Here is an 8,774-nt window from a genome sequence, read left to right as displayed (position 1 = left end):
CCCTCACAAATTTGGATCAAACATTCTAAATTAATTATAGAATTCTGTTTAGCTGTTCCTCCCAACATCCAAAACTATTAATACCTCCTGACTTCTGTTTGTTTCTTTCCTCTTCTCTCTGCTCCAGCACAATATGGCTTCTTAAATGTCCTAATGCTAATCTCTACAGGTATAGGGCAGGTAGCTAGAGGAAATGCACTTATTTATCCCAATTCATTTAACCTAAGGGTATAGTATTTTTATTTTTATGTTTTACAATTGTTATAACTTAAAATATTAATTATATATTTAGTAGTGTTCTACCAAAGCTAATGACATTAAATACAGACTTCTGTTAGAAATTTCCCATTTCTTCTTCCAGCATCAGTAAAATGGTGTCAGGCTTCAAAGATGGAGGCTGGGTAAAGAAGAGGAAAGAAAACAGAACAAAGAAAGAAAACAGAGTCTTTGAATAATTTGTTCCATATTTATTTATTCTTTCAAAAATATACCTACATCTTATGCTTCCAAATATGTATATTTGGCACGACTTGTTATGATATAATGATTTTTCTATCCATTGCTGGAATCTTTATAATTAAATATGCCATTTAAGAAAACTTGCAAAAAGTATTTTTCTTTTCTTTAGGTTTAAAGATTTATTTATTTGAAAGGCAGAGTTACAGAAGGAGAAGAAGGAGAAGGAAAAGAGAGAGAGAGCATGCTCCCATCTGCTGATTCACTTCCTAGATGACTGTAACACCCAAGGCTGGGCCAGGCTTAAGCTAAGAGCCAGGAACTTCTGGGTGCCACATGGGTGGCAGGGTCTCATGAACTTGGGTCATCTTCTGCTACTTTCTAGATGCATTGTCAGGGATCTGGATCAGAAGTGGGGCAGCTGAGGCACAAACCAGCATCCATATAGGATGATGGCATTGCAGGTGGTGACTTAACTAGCTATACCAAATGCCAGATCCTCAATTTTATTTTTAAAAAATAGTTAAATATCCCATTGGTTCTAATGTATGGTAATATTAAGTAGGAACAGCAAAGAATACCTAATGATTTCCAGAATTTACAAGGCTGAGAAAATTTTGATTGATGTAATTAAAAGTTTTTCTATGAGACTTCCAAGAAAACATGAGAAAAACTCCATTTTATTACACACTAATTTTTCCATATTAGGTATGACACTTTCCTGAATTTGATAAATAATGAAATACTTTCTCTGAGATTTTGAGTACGGAAATTAAAACAAATATTATTTCATCATTAAATGTCTTCAATTTAAAAAAGCTGTAATAGTATATAATTATTATCACTTAGTTTGCCAAATAATTAAATCAAAGTGATAAAAGTGTAAATATCTTCAATATTGAATATAACTTATGTATGAGCTCTGAAAGAAATCCTATTTTTTTCAATTTAAAAATATCCTAATATACTATAATTCATTGGGAAATTATTCTGTTGAGTATTCTTACCTAATACTGCCTTAAATGGTAATCCTATGGTCACTGTAAAAAACAAACCATTATCATTATTGATAGAACACAGAAAAAGCCTTTAAAATATCATCACTTAAAACATTATAAGAGCTAAAATATGATATAACATCTTATCTTAAAACCCAATTGAATTAATACGATTCAAAATTTTCAAATATTCAGATATTTCATACTGCCAAGTAAATAACCAAATTAATTGGCATGTTTATGTGGTGCTGGCATCACAGGCAGTGGTTGAACATGTTGAGCCACAATGTCAGCTCCAAACTGCAAATAATTTTCTTTATATTGAACCCTGGAAATGATTAAGAATCTGTTAGTTCTCACTCTGTCTCTCCTTCTCTCTGTCAGCCTCCTTTCAACTAAATAAATCTCTAAGGAAAATGAGATCAGTGCTGTGGTACTGGTGTGGTGAGCTACTACCTCTAAGTCTCAGCTACTCCACTTCTATTCCAGCTCCCTGCTAATGTGCCTGGGGAAGCAGTGGAAAATGACTTAAATACTTTTGCTCCTATCACCCCATGGGTGACCCAGATCATTGAGTTTCTGGCTCCTGCTTTCAGTCTGGCTCAACCTAACTGTTGCAGCCATTTGAGGATGGATGGATGATGGATGATCAGTTTTTCTCTCTCCCTTCCTCCCTTCCCATCATTCTGCTATTCAAATAGATAGAATAACTTTTTATTTTTAATTTTATTAGAGAGAGAGAGAGAGAGAGAGAGAGAGACTCCATCTACTGGTTCATTACCCAAATAGATTCAATGGACAGAGCTGGGCCTGTCTGAAGCTAGGAGCCAGCAGCTTCTTCTGTGCACAGGGGACCAAGTACATTATTTATAGAAATAAACTAGGCAATAAGCTTTAAAATGCAAACTGACATTAAGAAGTCTAATATGAAATTTATATGTTCATGAAAATACTCTAAATTTTCTTACCATTAACTTTATACTCAATAAAATATTTTGACCTCATATTAAAAATAAATGTATAAATGTTATTATTTTTTGTTTTGTTTTGTTTTCTTTTTTAACTTTTATTTGATGAATATAAATTTCCAAAGTACAGAATATGGATGACAATGGCTTCCCCCCCATAACGTCCCTCCAAACCGCAACCCTCCCCTTATCCAATCCCTCTCCCCTTCCATTCACATCAAGATTCATTTTCGATTCTCTTTATATACAGAAGATCAGTTTAGCATACATTAAGTAAAGATTTCAACAGTTTGCTCCCACACAGAAACATAAAGTGAAAAATACTGTTTGAGTACTAGTTATAGCATTAAATCTCAATGTACAGCACACTAAGGACAAAGATCCTACATGAGGAGTAAGTGCACAGTGACTCCTGTTGTTGACTTAACAAATTGACACTCTTGTTTATGGCATCAGTAATCACCCTAGGCTCTTGTCATGAGCTGCCAAGGCTATGGAAGCCCCCTGAGTTCACTGACTCTGATCATATTTAGACAAGGCCATGGTCAAAGTGGAAGTTCTCTCCTCCCTTCAGAGAAAGGTACCTCCTTCTTTGAAGGCCTGTTATTTCCACTGGGATCTCACTCACGGAGATCTTTCATTTAGGTTTTTTTTTCCCCCAGAGTGTCTTAGCTTTCCATGCCTGAAATACTCTCATAGGCATTTCAGCCGGATCCGCATGCCTTAAGGGCTGATTCTGAGGCCAGAGTGCTGTTAGGACATTTGCCATTCTATGGGTCTGCTGTGTATCTCACTTCCCATGTTGGACCATTCTCTCCCTTTTTGATTCTATCAGCTAGTATTTGCAGACACTATTCTTGTTTATGTGATCCCTTTGGTTCTTAGTCCTATCATTATGATCAATTGTGAACAGAAATTGATCAGTGGGACTAGTGAGATGGCATTGGTACATGCCACCTCGATGGGATTGAATTCGAATCCCCTGGTATGTTTCTAACTCTACTGTTTGAGGTAAGTCAGCTTGAGCATGTCCCGAATTGCACATCTCTTTCCTCTCTTATTCCCACTCTTATATTTAACAGCGATCACTTTTCAGTTAAGTTTCAGCACTTAAGAAGAATTGTGTATTGCTGTATTATAAGATCCCTCTAATTCTAAATGCCTGTGACTCTTAAATCATTAGCATTTATTGACTTCTTTTCACCTAAGAAAGCATCATAATTTACACTTACTTGACTTTTATGTATCAATATATGCTTTTGCAAGAGTCATATAATGTATGTAGGGTATATACCTTGCTTCCAGTAAAGTTGCCATGCTCAGTCCTGTAAGCTGTGAACAAGACAGTTTCAGTTCTTCAGCATTACACACAACTGTAAATTCCAGCAGCGTAACAGAAGTATTATCAGTATATACAAAGGAAGATAGAGATTTACAAAATTTTTAGAAAGGCATTAGTATAGTAAATAAATATATTTCTTTCTAAAGTTATAACATTTGAATATTTAGAGCAGGAAAACTAAACAAGTCCTTGCCAATAATAACCTATATTGGGGCCTATATAGAACTCATTTTCCATCTTATGATACTAAAAGAATTGGGGTTATAAGGAAAAAATGAAGTCACACATGCAGAAATTTTAACCAAAACAGAATATAGATAGTGTATTTGTGTCATCTATAATCAAACACATAAGAACATACTATATTCCAGTAAATGATTTCTGAATATTTTTAAGTTTTATTGATGAGGGAATTTCCTTTTCATTGTACAGCAGTTATTCCCCTTTCCATAAAAGTGAAAATGATATTTCTCTTTCTTTTAAGATTTATTCTATTTATTTGAAAGACAGGGACACAGAGAGAGGTAGAGACAGAGAGAGAGGTCTTCCATCCGTTGGCTCACTCCCCAGATGACCACAATGGCCAGAGCTGTGCCAATCCAAAGCCAGGAGACAGGAGCCTCCTACGGGTCTCCCATGTGGGTACAGGGGCCTAAGGACTTGGACCATCCTCCACTGCCATCTCAGGCCACAGCAGAGAGCTGGATCAGAAGAAGAGAAGCTGGGACTAGAACCTATGCCTATATGGGATGTCGGCGCTCCAGGCCAGGGTGTCAACCCATTGAGCCACAGCGCCAACCCTCCAAAATGATGTTTCTTTAAATTAAAAGAAATGGATGAAGTAATTCTGTAAAATATGTGAATTTTAATTGACCCATCAGAATTTATTGATATACAGACACACAGAAAATAAGTGCTTTTACATCTTATCATACAGATCATGATAGTACAGCACCTGATATACTGTGCAGAAGATTCTACAGTTACTTACAGTCCCAGTAACTTTACATATGGAATAATCTGCTTGTTTAGAGAATTTCCCAGAATCTTTTACCTACACAGCATTTAACATTAGCTTCTTGAACCCCTCCACTTTTCGTCTTACTTACTCTGAGTCCCAATCAATACAGGAAAATGGCTGTGGAATCACTCTTTTGCTGAGTAATGGGAAGATGAAGAAATTAATGAGGAAAGAGAATTGTACAGCAAAGACCAAGACAAACCACAGGAGGTCAGGAAAGTCATCTGACCAAGTGAACTACATGCTCTGTCTTTTAATGCTTTTCTTTTCTTGCTTAAAAAGAGATCAGGGCTATTGCTATCTTTGATAACTAAGGAGAAGATAACCACAATGCTCAAGAAAAGTGAGTCAATAAGACACCAGAGCTAAGAAAAAATCCCAGAAAATAAAAAATAGAAAAAATCACCATGCACTCCCTTCACAGTTCCTGAAATAACAATGAAATAGAGCAAATATAAAATTAGAATATAAGGCCGGCACTGCGGCTCAATAGGCTAATTCTCCACCTGTGGTGCCAGCACACGGGGATCTAGTCCCGGTCCAGGAGCTGGATTTCTGTCCTGCTTGCACCTCTTCCAGTCCAGTTCTCTGCTGTGGCCCGGGAGTGCAGTGGAGGATCACCCAAGCCCTTGGGCCCTGCACCTGCATGGGAGACCAGGAGAAGCACCTGGCTCCTGGCTTCGGATCAGTGTGGTGCGCCGGCCGCAGTGCGCTGGCTGCGGCGGCTGTTGGAGGGTGAACCAACGGCAAAAAGGAAGTCCTTTCTGTCTGTCTCTCTCTCTCTCACAATGTCCACTCTGCCTGTAAAACAAACAAAAACAAACAAAAAATTAGAATATAAAAAAACCTCATGGCAGTGTAAGGAATTTTAACCTTTTTTTTTCCGTTTTTAAAATATAACATTTATTGCTTTAGATGGTTTGATACAGAACAGCTTTCTTTTCATTCTGAATCTGGAAGTTCTATACAACTGAATACAAAGAGGAACAAAAAGTACCAAAACCAAACTTGTGATTCTCTGTTCATGTGGCATAAACCAGTTTTGTACATAACGTGTAGCAGCAGTTTTTTAAGTTCCCTTTAGAAAAATATGAATTCTACACATTTATTATTGTTTCCTGTTTAATGCATGGGCTGAAATCAATAGGATCAACTTCCTTCTTGAAGAGAGAGGGGAGAGGAAAGAGACGAACGTCTGACGAATCTTTCTGAACGGGCAACCGAGCTGCGTGCGAGACCACCCTGGGGGCTTCGCTCTCACAGCCAGACGCTTCCTCCTGTAGTGATTGACTCTCAGCATCGTGTCCATTAATCAGAGAGAAAAAACAAAAAACAAACAAACAAAAAAAAAACAAAAAAAAACTTGCACCTCAAAAAACTTTTCAGAAGATCCATATATATACACACACATATATATATATATATATTTTTTTTGTAAAAGCCTTGAGAGAAGGAGAGAGAGAATAATCAAACAAAATGTATGGAAACAAATTAGCTGGACATGCAAAGCAAGCTACGATTCACCCAGAGTTTAAACAAATCACAAACTTCACAGTTTAATACTCGGGGAGGGGACGAGAACAACGAACAAGTAATACATCTCTCAACCTCACTAATAAAATGTGGCAAGACCTTACTACGGGGGCGGGGGCACAGATCAAGGCTAAATAAAGCTTTAACTCCATAGCGATTACTGCGGCGGCAGCCCCGGCCCCGCGGCTTGCTGGGAGCGATTCCTGCTACATCTCACCGCAGCCTGGTTAGTCACGGCTCCTCCCCACAGCACTGCGGGTCTGGCGTGGAGAGTCGGAGAGAGAGACAGAACACAAGGAACCCCAAATAACAACGAAAAGAAAAACTGTAGTAACAATAGAGAGAGACCACAAGGGCTGCGGGAACTGGTTTCACATAAACAGACCAAGGGGCCAGCGGCTGTCACCTGCACTTGCCTCCACGGAAAATGGAAGCCCGTTCGGGAACTGGCTCGTGCCTCCACGTTACAGGTCAAAGCCAGCTCTGCCTCCCTTGTTAGCCTTCTGCACGCCCCGACTATGCTTTCCATCCTCTAAGTGTCTCCACCTCCCTCAGGGCCCCTGCCACCAGACCAACCCGTGAGCAAGGGGGAGAGGGACACGCGTGCTTTCACGTGCATGGACACAAGCACAGGAGGGGCGCCTGGAACCAGGAGGGGCTGGAGGGGGCGGGCGGGAGGCAGCATATATATATAACATAAGTGATTAAAAATATCTAAACAGAGAAGACAGTTAATTTTTTTAGAAATCAGAAGAGAGAAACACTATTTAAAAATTACTGTGGCAACACACAAAAGGGATGGAAAATTGTTACCTCAACTAGCATAGTGACACTGAGAGTATAAAAGGGGGAAATACGACCTACAGAGAAAAGGTGGGTCAGTTTTATTTATTTATTTTTTATTTTTTTGACAGGCAGAGTGGACAGTGAGAGAGAGAGACAGAGAGAAACGTCTTCCTTTGCCGTTGGTCCACCCTCCAATGGCTGCCGAAGCCAGCGCGCTGCAGCTGGCGCACCGTGCTGATCCGAAGGCAGGAGCCAGGAGCTTATCCTGGTCTCCCATGGGGTGCAGGGCCCAAGCACTTGGGCCATCCTCCACTGCACTCCTGGGCCACAGCAGAGAGCTGGCCTGGAAGAGGGGCAACTGGGACAGAATCCGGCGCCCCGACTGGGACTAGAACCCAGTGTGCCGGCACCGCAAGGTGGCGGATTAGCCTATTGAGCCATGGCGCCTGCCAAGGGTCAGTTTTAACAGTTGAAAAAAAGAGATCATAAAGAACAGGAATGAAATTAACTGAAACGATGAGTAGAGAAAAGTTTGGGAGAAAAAAGCATGGTTTGTTGAGATATATTAATGAAAGAATTACACATAAGCTCCAGCAAACAATAGGACATGGATAATTAAAACCAGAGTTATATCCAAACTCAGAGCAAGCAAAAACATTCCACTTTCATACGTTCATGCTTAAAATCCCCATAAATGCTACATCATTATCATTCAAGGTTTCATGACATTTCAATACAAATTAACATATTTGCAGTCTAAGATGTGTACTTCTCCTATATTTCTGACATTAGGATGTGCTAGCAAATGGTGGCATGCCATCATTGAAAGGCTTTTGATTTTTTGTATTTGAAACAATAATGGTATATTTTACTATGATGACATCATGAAATCAATAAAACTGCTATCCCTGAAGCATACTAATCTTTTAGTTTAAAAATATTTGCACTTTTCAGTTAATGCCAATTCTGATATTTCTTTTAACCAAGACAAAGGAAGATGATCAGCTACCACAAGAACATGACAAACAAAATCTACCTTTTGAAATCCTAAATAGAATGAAAGCAAGCATCATCATATTATTTTATAACATTAAACCCAGTAAAAAAAGGTCAGAATAATGACAACATAACAGAGATTTATGATTATATTCTAAATGCTGGAATGGCATCTTTGATAAGTAGTAATTACATGAAAATATTTCTACCTCTTAGGCAAAAAACTGAAAAAAAAAACACTGAAATGCTGTGGTTCACACTGAAACTATCAAATCATTTTAGTCTGGAAGGCTACTACAGTGACTGATTTGCTTACAATTTCCCATTGTTAGAGGAACACATTTCAAACTAGAATGAAAAGTCAAATATCAGCATACATACATACATGCAGACACACACACACACACACACACACACAATGTATATTTGGGGGAAGGCTTCAGGCTTTCTGAAAATTCATTATCTAATAGTGCTTTAAAAATTCTTAGATTTTTTTAATTTAAAACCAACATTCCTGGTTTTAAGCGGTGTTAATAGCCTAAAAATATGTTCCTGATCCAAGCTCAAAATAATAACAGAAATAGATAGGAAAATAATACAAACAATAAAAAGCAGAAAAAGGGTAATAGTTTAAGATGAAATAAAAAATGTAGTACAGGAAAGATGGTGGAATA

At 38.4% G+C, this 8,774-nt stretch overlaps 1 long non-coding RNA gene across 1 annotated transcript; it reads right to left on the bottom strand.

Moving 5' to 3' along the window:
* Positions 1-284: 284 nt before the first annotated feature.
* Positions 285-3,830, bottom strand: LOC127488456 (uncharacterized). Its single transcript, XR_007916149.3, has 3 exons — positions 3,717-3,830; positions 1,464-1,496; positions 285-397 (listed from the first exon to the last, which is right to left on the bottom strand). It is a non-coding gene; the product is annotated as an uncharacterized LOC127488456 (long non-coding RNA).
* Between the last annotated feature and the right edge of the window lie 4,944 nt (positions 3,831-8,774).

This window comes from Oryctolagus cuniculus, chromosome 12 (assembly GCF_051225735.1).
Source record: "Oryctolagus cuniculus isolate XC-2025 breed Fujian yellow rabbit chromosome 12, ASM5122573v1, whole genome shotgun sequence".
Lineage (NCBI taxonomy): Eukaryota > Metazoa > Chordata > Mammalia > Lagomorpha > Leporidae > Oryctolagus > Oryctolagus cuniculus.
The sequence above is the reverse complement of the archived record's forward strand: the minus strand, read 5'-3'. Positions and strand labels throughout refer to the sequence as shown.